The 12,732-nt window shown below is 44.6% G+C and overlaps 1 protein-coding gene across 1 annotated transcript in view; it reads left to right on the forward strand.

Moving 5' to 3' along the window:
• The first annotated feature begins 7,883 nt into the window (after window positions 1-7,883).
• Window positions 7,884-12,732, forward strand: part of RNF19A (ring finger protein 19A, RBR E3 ubiquitin protein ligase) — a 57,977-nt gene continuing 53,128 nt past the window's right edge. Inside the window, exons 1-2 of the mRNA XM_071421490.1 lie at window positions 7,884-8,176; window positions 11,091-11,245. The gene's annotated coding sequence lies outside the window, so the exon portion shown is untranslated. The remainder of the gene's footprint in view (window positions 8,177-11,090; window positions 11,246-12,732) is intronic.

Below are 12,732 nucleotides of genomic sequence, written 5' to 3' on the forward strand. Positions count from 1 at the left end.
TGCCTGTTGCTGTTGCAGGGAATAATTTTGTACAAAATCTCATAACCACAGTATTCCTAGGGAAGTGATGGGGGAAAAAAAATCAAGCAGCAGTGAAAAGACCAGGATGACAAGATTTTGACCAGCTTAGTGTCAGCACTAATGCTGCAACAACACAGAGCACTTCATAGCCTGGAAGGCTGGTGAGCTGTTGTTCTTCATCAAGCTCCATGTTTGCACAGCCAGCTGAACCCAAGCATAACTGGCTCAAATGCATTGACACCCCCTGCATTATAGATAAACACCCCAGCAACATCAGAGAGACTGCCCACTGAGCATTATGGCTGCCCTTCTGTTGCTTCAAGCAGAAACCTGGACTATCTATCTCAGTGGTTAAACTTCATCAGAACTTGAAACAAAGAAATACCAACCAAACTCAAAACAACAACAACAACAAAAAATTTAAACAACTTTCCATGCCAAATGTCAATTCTAATCCTTTAGGGATAAATGTGGGGCAGAAACACCTTCCATAAAGTCATGAATAGTGCTGCAGTCTGCAAGGACGACTCACTTCTGCAGGTTTTGTAGTAGAGTGGATCTGCAGTAAGTGTAGGATTAGGAATGGTATCTGAAGGAGAAAATGATCTCCCAAAAGACAGGTGAAACCCTAACCCTTCCTTCTAATCATCCAGACTTTGTGACTCATTACCCTTGGGTGAGAGGAAATCTCTGTCTGTATATCTTGGCCACAATTGAGAGCAGGGGGCACAGAGAGTGTAGTATAAGGTGTCATGTGTTTAGTTGATCTAATGCAAAAATAGAAAGGAATCAAGGGAAAAAAACTCTGTGAAGACAAGCCAAGGGGGAAAAAAAGGGAAAAAAGGAAGCAACACCAACACACAAGCACCTTCTGTAGAACTCGAGGCAGACATAGTCCTCAGAGAAGCCAAATCCTCTGATTCCTGACTTGATTACTTTGGGACAATAAGCAAATTTTAGAATGAAAATAAAAAGGCTAGTTCTGGTTCCAGAAATTAATATGGCCTCAAACATTTGTTATATATATTTTAATTAAATTCTGTTTTCTTTTTGAGGAGAGGCACAGCTGGCACACCATCCAAAAGCTGTAGCACTCCACTTGCAGCACGACAGAGGTGAAGCCAGATGGAGTACCAGCTCCTGGGGACCTTGTTGGACAGCAGGGAGAAGAAAACACATCTCAGCATTTTCCTCACTTTGACATCAATGCAAATGCACATAAAGACCCCCATGTAAGACCTTGAGGGGGAACCATATTAGGAGCAGCTGAGGTCACTTGTTCTGTTCAGGCTGGAGAGGAGGACACTGAGGGGAGACCTCATTGCAGATTCAACTTCCTTGTGAGGGGAAGAGGAGGGGCAGACTCTGATCTCTTCTCTGTGGTCCCAGTGACAAGACTCAAGGGAATGGCTTGGAGTTGGGCAGTTTTAGGGGAGGTTTAGGTTGGATATTACAAAAAAGGCTCTTCACTCAGAGGGTGGTTGGACACTGGAAGAGGCTCCCCAGGGAAGTGGTCACAGCATTAGCCTGACACATTCAAAAAGTGTTTGGACAACACTCTTGGGCACATGCTGTGACCCTTCTATGGATGCTTCAGGTACTTCTCTTGCATAAGGAAAGGAAATTTGAGACCAGCAGTTCTCTTCTGGTCACACTGCATCATGGTCAATCTAGGCATGTCCTAGTATGCTGCCCCCTGAACCAAAAACAGTATTTAGATCTCTCTGTCCAAGATTTAATTATGTACCATTCCTGGGTGAACTCACAGCAGTGCAGTCACTGCTCTCTCTGTGTGATGCAAAAGAGGCTTGAAGTCTTGGAAACTTCTCCTCTTCTATAGGAGAGAACATTGGAATTGGGTGCTCCTGACCACAAGAAATTGTTGTTATTAACTTGTGTCTGGAGTAAGCTTAACACAAGGAAGCAAGGGTTTCACACTTCTGGAAGGCCTGGCTCTGGCTAGCCTGAGGAAACACAGACAACAGAGGAGACTTCTGGGCAAGAGGTAAAGGCCAGAATTGCTGCTTTATGAGGGTCATGCTGAGAGCAGTCGCAGCAAACAGCAAACTTGCCAGTGATGTTGGCAGGAAGGAAGGCACAGTGACGATGCTCATGGCAAAATGGCCATCCCAGTGCATAGAGGAGAGCAGTGTAGTTGTAGTTGTTGTACTTGTAGGATTCACCTGCCAATGCTGAGGAGAACCAGGCTGCATCAGAGTGCTCGGCTCGTGTCCTCTGCCCTTGGCAGTGGCTGGGGCTGCAGAATGTGTTACCATAAGTGGGAACTGCCAGACAATCTAGCAGAGCTGTGTTTGCAGCTCTCCACGTAGAGCAAGCAACTCTCTCCTATGGCTCATTTATGCCCTGGTGAGGCCAGCAGGGATGACACCCTTCTGAAAAGCTCTCTGCACAGGGGTCCTGTGGCCTACTGCTGCTCACTGTTGGCTCTCACAGCTATTGTATGAGAAAATGTGGTCCCTAAGCAGGGGCTCAAGGCAACCACTCTTCACCACCTCTGTCCTTTTCATCCACCAATCCAATTGCACACAGTAATGCTCCTGGACAGAGCTCTGCTTCTGTGAGCACTCCCTATCCAGCTGAGAAGGACACCTTGCTCACTGTCTTGGTTCAGTGTGTGCTCATGCTGGACATGTAACATCTGGCATGACCACGTGTGACAGCATGTGACTATGGGTTGTGTCTTGTCATGCCTGCCCAGAATCCCTTCCTTCTGCTGTCCAGGCTAGCATCTGGTCCCCTGGCTGCAAACACATGCTGTCTTCAGGTCCCTGACCTCCTGGCCATGGACTTGAGGCAGGTCAGCAGACACTGGAAGGTGCTCTTGAGGAGAAGCACTCTGCTTCTGCACATCACACAGGCAGTTGACTGAGGCCCGTCATTGTCATATAGATGGTTTATATTTTTAAATGCCTGTGGTACTTCACTGTGACATGGTGGCATGCAGAGAGAGAGAAGGCCACAAAAGCCTGCTGTGACACATTTGGAGATCCTGTGCCACCAACAGCAGAGCGTGGCCACAGTGTGCACTGAAGTAGGGCCTCCGGAGGCATCGAGCCCCTCCCTCACCAGCCTCTCCAATCCCAGTTTATTTGTGAGAGAACCTGTAGATAGACTGCAGATGAGCCACCCCACGAATAATTAGGCAGTAACGGGGCAGGTCTTTGGGGAATGGTCAGTGTGTCACCATGAAAATATGGAGGAGCTGTTTGTGACTCAAAGAACAGCTAAATCTGAGCAGATACTTGCCCTTCCTCTCAGGGAAGGTCAAGTGTAAATGCTCCCTGGCTCTGACAAAGATGTATATGCTGCTTGAAGGACATATGTGACCAATTTTAGAAAAAGTATAGGTCTTCCCTGAGCAGGGTTATTTCCACCACGACTTTCATCTCTTCACATTTCTTCATCATGACGACAAAGTTATTTAAAAACCCTAAAGCACTTTTACTTTTATGCAACATTTCCCCCCCATCCCACTGTTCTCACACTTAAACCAGCAAAAACATTCTTGCTCAAGCTTTCCAGAACCAATTTCACCTTTGGGCAGAGAATAAGCACATAAATTCTGAACCCAGAAAAACAGAAATTTCAGGCTGTTCTGACTAAAAGAGGAGGAAAGCTCAGGAGACGAGAATGGAAACGGTGTTGTGCAACAGAAATTACAGTCTGCTGCTTCTTGCAGTATAACTCTTACTTGACTTTCATTTATTTTTCTAACAAAATGAAGTTCCTTGAGGATACTGATAGTAATAGACAACTGGCCTTTAAAAATGGCCAACTCCAAGAAAATACACAGATATCACTTTTGCATCTTGCAACTCCTTACCTCCAGAGCTTAAATATTACATCTAGGAGTAGAGTTTTAGGCATTTGAGACACTTTGGGAGTGTCTCATATCAGTGAGTGTCATATAGTAGTCTTTTGCAGACTTCTGGAGCCTTGTAAGTTGAGCGACATCTTATATGGGTTTAGGAACACTTTTTGGGTTCAGGCACTCAGATTTCTCAACCTATTTTTATTCACTGTCATAGTGGCTGGCAATAAACCTAAATAAATTTTATTTATTTAAACACATTTTCTTTCTTGCAATAGGCATGTTCTAGGGACTGCAGCTCTATATATTACCCATTTTCTACTTTTACTTTTTCTTTATTGGCTACCACAGAAACTGATTAGATCAGATGATGTAATTCTAAGATATCTGAGATGCTTGAAATGGCTATGGAAGCCTTTATCGTTAATGTTTTATGACATGACAAAAATTTGGAAAGTTCTCAGCTTGCACATTATTTACTGGTACCTTGCCTCTTTGTAACTTGGATCAGTGAGATTGCATCTATATTAGATATCTCTATTTGTCACTAATCCATTATCCTAGCCTTGCCATCATGGTACACAGGTATTAATTTTTATTTTTTTATCTACTGCACTCAGTACAATTTATGACAATCAGTGCATGGCAAATAATCTTTCACAATGGGCAAACAGAAACCCAATGGTATTCAACACATTCCTGTTCTGTGCATTTTCTCTTTTAGCTGTATTTATATATAATATTTATCAATTATATAGTGGCATTTATAAATATTTTCTCTTTTCACATGCCTGATTTCTGTTTTGCTATCCATGTGTATTGCAGATATTTTAATTCATCAAAGACTTTTATCCTCTCTTCTCTGGTTGCAAGTCAGAATGCATTTCCATACTACATTTTTTCCAGAGGCAAAATTGATCTGGACAGTTCCCTTCCTTCCCTATGCCACTTGTTCCTGCTGCCACATCAATCTTCTGCAATGCTTTTTGTGCAAATGCAGCCATCTGTGGGGCAATACTGTAAGACAGATCAGTAAAATCAGGGGTGCTAAAAATAAAGTCTCCAGGAAAAAAAATAAATTGGCAAGACAGCTGACGTGGAAAATATAGGAGAGTGGTGAATCTTCCAACAAAGGGTGTCTTCAGAACAAGATGAAAGAAAGATCAAGGACACAAATATGCATGGCAAAAGGGGAAGGGTTGAGGACAGGTTTTTCCCCCTAAAAAAGACGGGCTGGAGACCAGATGATGAATTCCAGAACCTGCAGGAAACATGAAATTACCTAATAAAAAAATAGAGTTTGACTTCGCCAATTTTATGTTGAAGACAATGGTTGAATATTCAGATAAAAAATTTCAAAGGGAGACTCAGTTGTGGGATCAGAGACATGAAAATATTTACCCATCATATTTGATACTCTTCCAATATGACTTTAAAGAAAAGACCACCAACATATGAAATTCTGGCCCAAGGTGCCGGTTTTACACTACCATGAGACAACAGTGTTTCATATGTAAATATTGAAATTATACAGAGGCCAGCAGTCCACATAAGCACAGATTATGGGAAGGATTTACAAAATTGAGACACAGTTGTCTATCTCATGCCCATTTCTCCATTCCTTACCACCAAGAAGAAAAGCACTTTCCTTCTTCAGCCCTCTCTGCTCACCTCTCTTCATGTTGATATGATTTTTACCCTTCCATGTTTGACAGCATGTTGTGTGTGCTTATGCCTCCTCAGAACACACCAGATGCTTTGCTGGGAGGGCAGTACTTTTGTATTGCAATATAATACTTTGTACTTTTCTGCCAGCAACTGAATTAAATACACACAAAGGTTAAATCCTAGATGTTCTTCAGAAAGTGTTTTGGAAAGACAGGCTAGTTAGCATTCTTAAACCTTGTATGCCTCACCAAATGCAGTGTGCATAAAGTATTTCCTCTCTGCTCAAGAGTTTGAACAGCCCCTACTTTTCCTTAATACCTCTTTGTCATCCTGTTCTATAATAATAAGCTAGCAAGCAAGCAAACAAATGTATCTTCCTTACATACCAAAATAAACAACTGCCAGTGTTGGTGTACAGCTTGTGCAGAAAAGAGTTTCTTTCTTCCCCATGCTTAGTGTATTTCGTTAATTGACTACTTTGAATACTTCTGATGAAAAGCACCTACTTGGCTGCAGGCTCTCTACTGCCAAGCTCTCAGCAGGGTGGCTGGCTGGAGGTTTGCTTTGTCCCTCATCAGCTTCAAGGAGAAACCATCTCACCACCACAGTGACTGCTCCATGTCCCAGTGCAGAATTTTAAAACACCAGGGTTCTGTTCCCCTCCTATTCTCCAGCATTAGGCAAGATATTTCAGAACATTTGTACTGACTTGCTGAATCCCTCTGGACATTTAGAAAGTAATATATTACTGAATTGCTTTGCTGGCTGGTTTTTGTTTTATTGGTAGCTGCACATTTGAGCTGGTAAAATGGTTTGCTATTCCAAAATTTGTTCACTAACCTACAATGCTATTCTATCTGCTAATCTTTTTGTTTCTCTCTTCATTTTCTTTCCCTCACACACCGCCATTCTTGTCTTTTTCTCATTTTATGAGCTAATTCCCTTTCTCTAATTCCCTTTTTCTGTATCAAATCCCATACATAACAAAGTGTCCAAGATTTTACTCTGCAAGTTGTTGTATGTAATAAACTTCTGTACATCTTATCCAGGTGAACACAATGGCACCACTTACACACCCTAAGTGACATGTACGTGTTTGCAGTACTGGAGCCTGAACAACTCACCTAGCCACTGGCTTTTACAAGCCAAGAGGGAACTACTGTGGTTTGTACACAACATGCCAAAATTCCAGTATAATCTCATTGGTGTTACCCTTATTTTCCACTTCCCCTCCCTGTTTGTTCTAACTGCCTATTCTGTCATTTCAGATTAAGTATCTCACCGTGGAATCACTTGTATTTACTTTTAATTTGATGTACTGGAAGTAGTCCTATTGACTTAAACGGAACTATGCACATAAATAAAGGTAAGTATACGTGCAAGCCTTTAACTGATGGTACACTGCAAATCCCACAGGAAAAGCATGGTACATTTTATTCATTTTACTATCTCTGCACATGCTAAATGCAGGCTGGGTGATTAATATTTTTTTCCAGAGTAAGTTTTCAGGTTTCATACCAGCTTAATGGAAGAACCACTAGTCATAAGCACAGGATCAGCTCCAGTTCCACAGAATTCTGAAACGGCAGTGTGAATTATCAACTAGGGGGAAAAAAAAGCACACGATTTAAATCTAATGTAAAAATAATGTAGGCAGAGAATTCTGAAACATGCCCGAGGAGATTCGGCGTTGGGCCAGGAGTGGAGGTCAGGAGCAGCAAGCCGGCTGTGGGAGAGGGCGGCAGCTACGATAGGGTTGCAGAGGGAGGGAATCCCGTGGAAGACCGGATGGAGGTCGGTAGCAAAAGGAGAGGAGAACCAGACCTCAGGGACGGGTGAGCGATACAGGTCGGCCGGAGGCAGCCCAGGGCCGGGGCTGCTGGACGCCCGGGGCTGACCGCAGCTAAATGCAGGACACGGCCATGCCTGAAGGAAGGGATGGGGGCTTGTGGGCAAATTCTGAGGCGGCTTCTGTTCCAAATGGCAAGGGGGGGCGAAAAGAAGGTAAATCTGTATCTTGCAGCACAGAAACAAGGTTTTGTCATTTTGGCAAGTGAATCAGCGCTCAGCAGCCCGACCTATTGAAACGCCCCGATAATTCATTCTTCGCCTCGCACTTTTCCATTTCCATAGGTGTGAAGCCCACGGAACTGTATATGCATATAACGCTGTACCTTGTGCTGCTACTGTGGCTGGCAGCGCTGCGGCGTCCCCCGCCACGGGGGCAGAGACACCGCACCCACCCGGCCGGCTCTGAGCATCCCCCGCACCGCGCGGGGGGCGGCAGCGAGCGGGGACCGCGGGACGCGCCCCGGCCCCACCGTGGGGTCCGCAACGCTCCCGCCCGCCGGGGCCGCCCTGGCGGGGGCGGGCGAGGGGCGGCACCGCCGTGCGCGTTGAGCTCAGCGCGTCGCGGAAACCGACGGTCCGGGCGCCGCCTCCCTGCCGGGCAGCCCCGGCCCCGGCCCCGGCCCCGGCCCCGGCCCCGCGTCGCCCCGCCCCGCCCCGGCCGGGCGGTGCCGCCCCCTCCGTTCCTCACTCGCACTCACACACACACACACACACACATAGACACATACACACACGGAGGCGCTTCCTGCGCGGCGCCGGGCTCGGGCAGGCGGAGCAGCGCCGCTTCCTCCCGCCGACTCACAGGTATCGGGGGTGGGTCCGCGGTGGGGCGGGGGGCGCCGAGGGGCCCGGCGGTGGCGGCGTCCCCCAGCTCGGGCCTCCGCCGGCGGCCGCCGCCCTGAGCGTGGCGGCGGGTGAGGGGTGGAGCGGAACCTCCGAGCCGGAGCCGCCTCTGGGCGGGAGCCCGAGCCCGGGGGAAAGAGGGCCCGAGAGCGTCCTGGGGGCCGGGGGGAAGTCGGCGGCGTCCCCCGCTGCTGCTCACATTGCTGGAGGGTGAAGTCATCGTGGCCATTGTCTCCCCCCGGGCGGAGCGAGCGGCTCGTGGCGGAGGAGGGGGGCACGGCCGGCCTCAGGGCTCGGGGAGCCCCGGGTGGGTCCCGCTCGGCCCCGACGCGGTGTGCGGGGAGGAGCTGCCGCCCTCCGCCAGCCTGGGTGGGCCGCGGGGCCCCTCGGCCGGCGCCGCGCTCCCGCCGCCCGGCAGCGGGCCGGGGGCCTGGGAACTCCGGCTCTTGAACTTGCGGGGCACCTGGAGACCTGGCACGGGGAGGGGAACGCGAGCAACCCCCGGGCCTCCAGCGCCCCGGGGGCAGCGTTCGCACCTCCCCCCGGAGAGCTTCTCGTTGACCCCTCCGTGGTGTGTTGGCCAGCCCGGATGCGGTGGGTCGGAGCAGTTTGCAGGGATAGTGCATCTCGGCTGTGAAGGCGGTGGGGGGCAAGCAGTGGGAATAGCCCGCGTCCTGCCGGGTGTTTTCCTTGCATAGGTCCTTCTGCAAAGCTGGGAGTTTTCCACCTAGCAGTTTGCTAGACGCACACAGCAGCTACTGCAGGCGCACCTTTGAAAGATAGGGAAGAATTGGTAACAAACTGTGTGAAAGCCAGCGTGCATGTAAGTGAGCTGAAGAGGTGATGGCTGGCAAAGGGAAGGCTCCTTCTGCCTTTCTCGTTCTGCTCCAGTACTGCCTCTTGACAGAAAGAAATGGGGCTTTGCCAGAGGGGTAGGAGTGGAATGGAGTTATGGGGATATACCAAAGGGACAGTAGTAGAATGCTGTTAGTGCTGAGCAGAGAAATCAAAATTTGAAGCTTTCATGCCCTTGTGGTTGCTTATTGGATATATGTCTGTGTTTTTCCATGAGGAGCACAACAAATCTTGTTTCTGTTGAAATACTGTAGTTGGCATTGGTACTGATTAGAGCTCTATCTCAACTGTCATCAAGGATAGCATTATTTTATTAAGCACAGTTTGGGGAAACACATCTTGCAGGGCTTAATTCTGGAGACAAAGCTAAACATAAATTAATTTTGAAAATTAATTTTCCCCCTCAGTGTTTTTTTACTAACTAATATTTTTGTTAGTCAGAGAACCATATTTCACTGTCTGATTAAATGTGTCTTTTTAAATTCGACGGAAAAGAAAGTTTCTGGTTTAATATCCAGGTCAGACTGAAGTAAAATTCTGAATTGCCCACCTAACAGAATTCACTTGAATGCTTAGAAATGATGGCTGTGTAACATTACTTAACAGTTTACAAAATCTGATACTTATTTAACTGTAAACATTTAAATGCTTGTACTTCAAGCTTTCAGAAAGCTGAGAAAGCACTTTTTTATTTTTAATTGCATGTGAACTCAGCCTGTTTGTCCAGAAAATGAAAGTTTTGCTTTTGCACAATGATAATAATGCTAATCTTAAAAACGAGTTCAGTAAAAGGCTTACATATGTATAACTCTTCTGTGTACATATTTCTTGAAGTATGCCAGTTTCAACTGCATTTTATACAATTCAGCATTTATAAAATGCTGAATTCAAGCTGTTATGTTTATGTTGTCAGCTATTTTTGATTTTGTGGACATAAGATCCTAATTTCTAAAAGAAGGAGCTGAAATGTTTAAGTGTGTTTTTCTTCTCTCCCCTTCAACTTAAATCTGTCAGACAAATGACACATTCCTCCTTATGCAGAGCAATCATCAGATTTTGATTAATTGTACTAGCTGAGGCTCAGGAGGAAAGAAGATGCTTGACAGATGTATTTGTTTACCTTCGTAGTGTGTCCAAATTCTGGTCTCTCCATTAGTAAATGAATCATTAAAACTCCCTTAGCTAGGAGATTCCCAGTTAACATTATTAAATGCATTAGGAAAACTTGGTTTATGTAAATATTATCAACCTGTGAAAGAACACAAGCCCTTGAATTCTTATGGCAGTTAGGTAGAGTCTTTTGTGGTGGAAAATATATGTTATACATTTTCTTTCTCCCATATTCTTAATTAACAGCATTTAGCTACTATTTCCCTATGAGAAACAGGGGAGCTACTATGAGAAAAAATTCAGACTGAATTTGTTTGGTGAGTAGGTGATTCTTCCTAACTAGTATGGTAGGTAGGGTTTTCTCTCTGTTCACTCAGCCTGTTGATTTTTGCTTAGTCTTATTAAAGTATTCCTTACAAAGATCCAACACAAATACCAGTCCCCTTCCTTCCAGGATGACAGTGTAGGATGCCTGAATCTTTTCATAGGACTTCTGAATCCTGGTTTGGAAGCACTAAGAAAGATCTTTGAGCTCTGAAATACAACTATAGTGCTCTGGACCACTGTCCTCTGATGGCCTTTAGCCAAGCTCATGTCTCCATTATGGGGTCAGTTTACTCTGGCCCATGGTCAGACATCCATATTAGCTTTGTGATTTGTTTTCTGAATTGTGCCTAAACATCATGTACTAGCAGAATAAATTTAAATACCTGAATTAAATGAACTGATGGATACATGTTTTGGGTTCTACTCCTAGTGTGATTTCTGGTTTGTAGCTGAGATGTGAGTCAGTCCAATTCTTTCTGAGGGTCGGTGAAAGCTCTTTGAATGATTAATAAAAGTATTAATTTTAACACTGGCTTATCCATGTAGAAGCTGATTTCAGATTTTTGTCTTGTGTTTGTCTTAGCTCTGTTTCCATTGTGCCTTCTGTGTTAGCTGATGGAAGATGTGTAGCTGAATGAATTGGTGTACCTAATACAGCTTCAAGACCCTGGGACTGGTGTTGGATCTTACTGCTAAAAGCATGTGAATTGCACCTGGAGATAGACTTCTACCAAGAAGGTAAAAAGTTACATTCAATCTTAGAGAACTGATTGTTTTTATTAGTGTTGCAATGTACCATTTTTTCCCAAGTAGGAAGAATATGGAAGAGGCTGTATCAGTACCTCTTAAAACAGTTGTTTAGGGTTTTTTTTTATGTTCCTATTTTTTGCAAGAGGAGACTTCCTTTTCTTTATGAGTCTCTGAAGTGGAAGTTTTATTCTTGTTTTATTTTTAGTTAATTTCGAGTAGTTTGTATTTTGAATCATCAATGAAATAATCTTTAAGGAAAACCATATACCTTTGTGTGTTGTATATAGATTACACTTGAGATACTGTTGTGCTCTATTTTAACCCAGAAAGAAACTTTCAAGTAGAATTACACTCTTCCCCCTTAAATATTCACTTGAGGGATTACTTCAGCAGATTTCTTCAGGCACTTAAAAAATTTATTTTATTTCTTGGTGCATTGTAATAATAAATAGGTGTCTAGTCTGTTGCTGATATTTATGTATTGACAGATTTCTTCCAAACTTGTGTAAACTTACGTTCACCTCATTATTGCAGATCTTTTTGTAAGTTTATTTTTTAGTTGATGGAAAGAGACTGTGGAAGAGATTTCACTCATCTGAGTCATAAGGTGCCTTAGTCTTTTCTTCAGTGATCTTGACTGTTCCATGTACATTTCTGGTGGTTCTCAAGCACTTCATAACTGTGTTTTACCTTGGTTTTGGTTGCTGGTCCTTCTCTGTCATGAGTTGCTTGTTTTTTCTCCTCTTAATGCAAGTACTGATTCAAAGCAATGGGTATTTAGAAATAGCTGTAAATGCTGTGTGGGACTAGAATATTACAGGGCTCTACAAGAACTTTTCTTCCTGTTGTGAGCATGTCTTATGCCAGCTTTAGAATGGTCTTTGAGTTTTCAAAGTAGAATTTGTAGAAAAGCCCCACAGGTGAGCTGTGAGATGTCATTTGTCATACGACCCTTAGGTCTTCCACCATTATGGCAAGTGAGAAGGGGTTGTGTGTCTGTTTTGCTTTACCTTCATTGATGTTGTAGCATACTTCTTAGAAGAATTAACCATACCTTGGGGCTTATCCATGGAACAACAAAAAGTAGAAGTACTTACATTTTAGGTTACTTTTTTTTGTAATGGAAGGATTACTGTAGATTTTTCCACTTTTAAACTGTAGATTGAAGGCAGTCACCTGCTGGGCAGCTGGTAGCCTCCTGTTGGACATGTAGCCAGGCACAAAATGAGAACAGTTGTTGTGGGGTTTTGGGCTTTTTTGAAGGGTGAGTTTCCAGAGATTCACTTTGCATCTAGACATACTGCACCAGTCTGAAAAGCTGATCAGAGTTATTTTAACATAAAGCAACTTAGCAAAATGACCTAGTGAAATGAGCTTAAAGTTTCATATATACAGGTGTTTCCTCAGGCATTAAAACTTCCTCTCTTTAGAGGCCAGCATATCCCCATATGATGTCTTCAGCAAGACATTTAAAG

The sequence above is a fragment of the Agelaius tricolor genome, unplaced genomic scaffold, assembly GCF_023055355.1.
Source record: "Agelaius tricolor isolate 1412-34295 unplaced genomic scaffold, bAgeTri1.0.p SCAF_2, whole genome shotgun sequence".
Lineage (NCBI taxonomy): Eukaryota > Metazoa > Chordata > Aves > Passeriformes > Icteridae > Agelaius > Agelaius tricolor.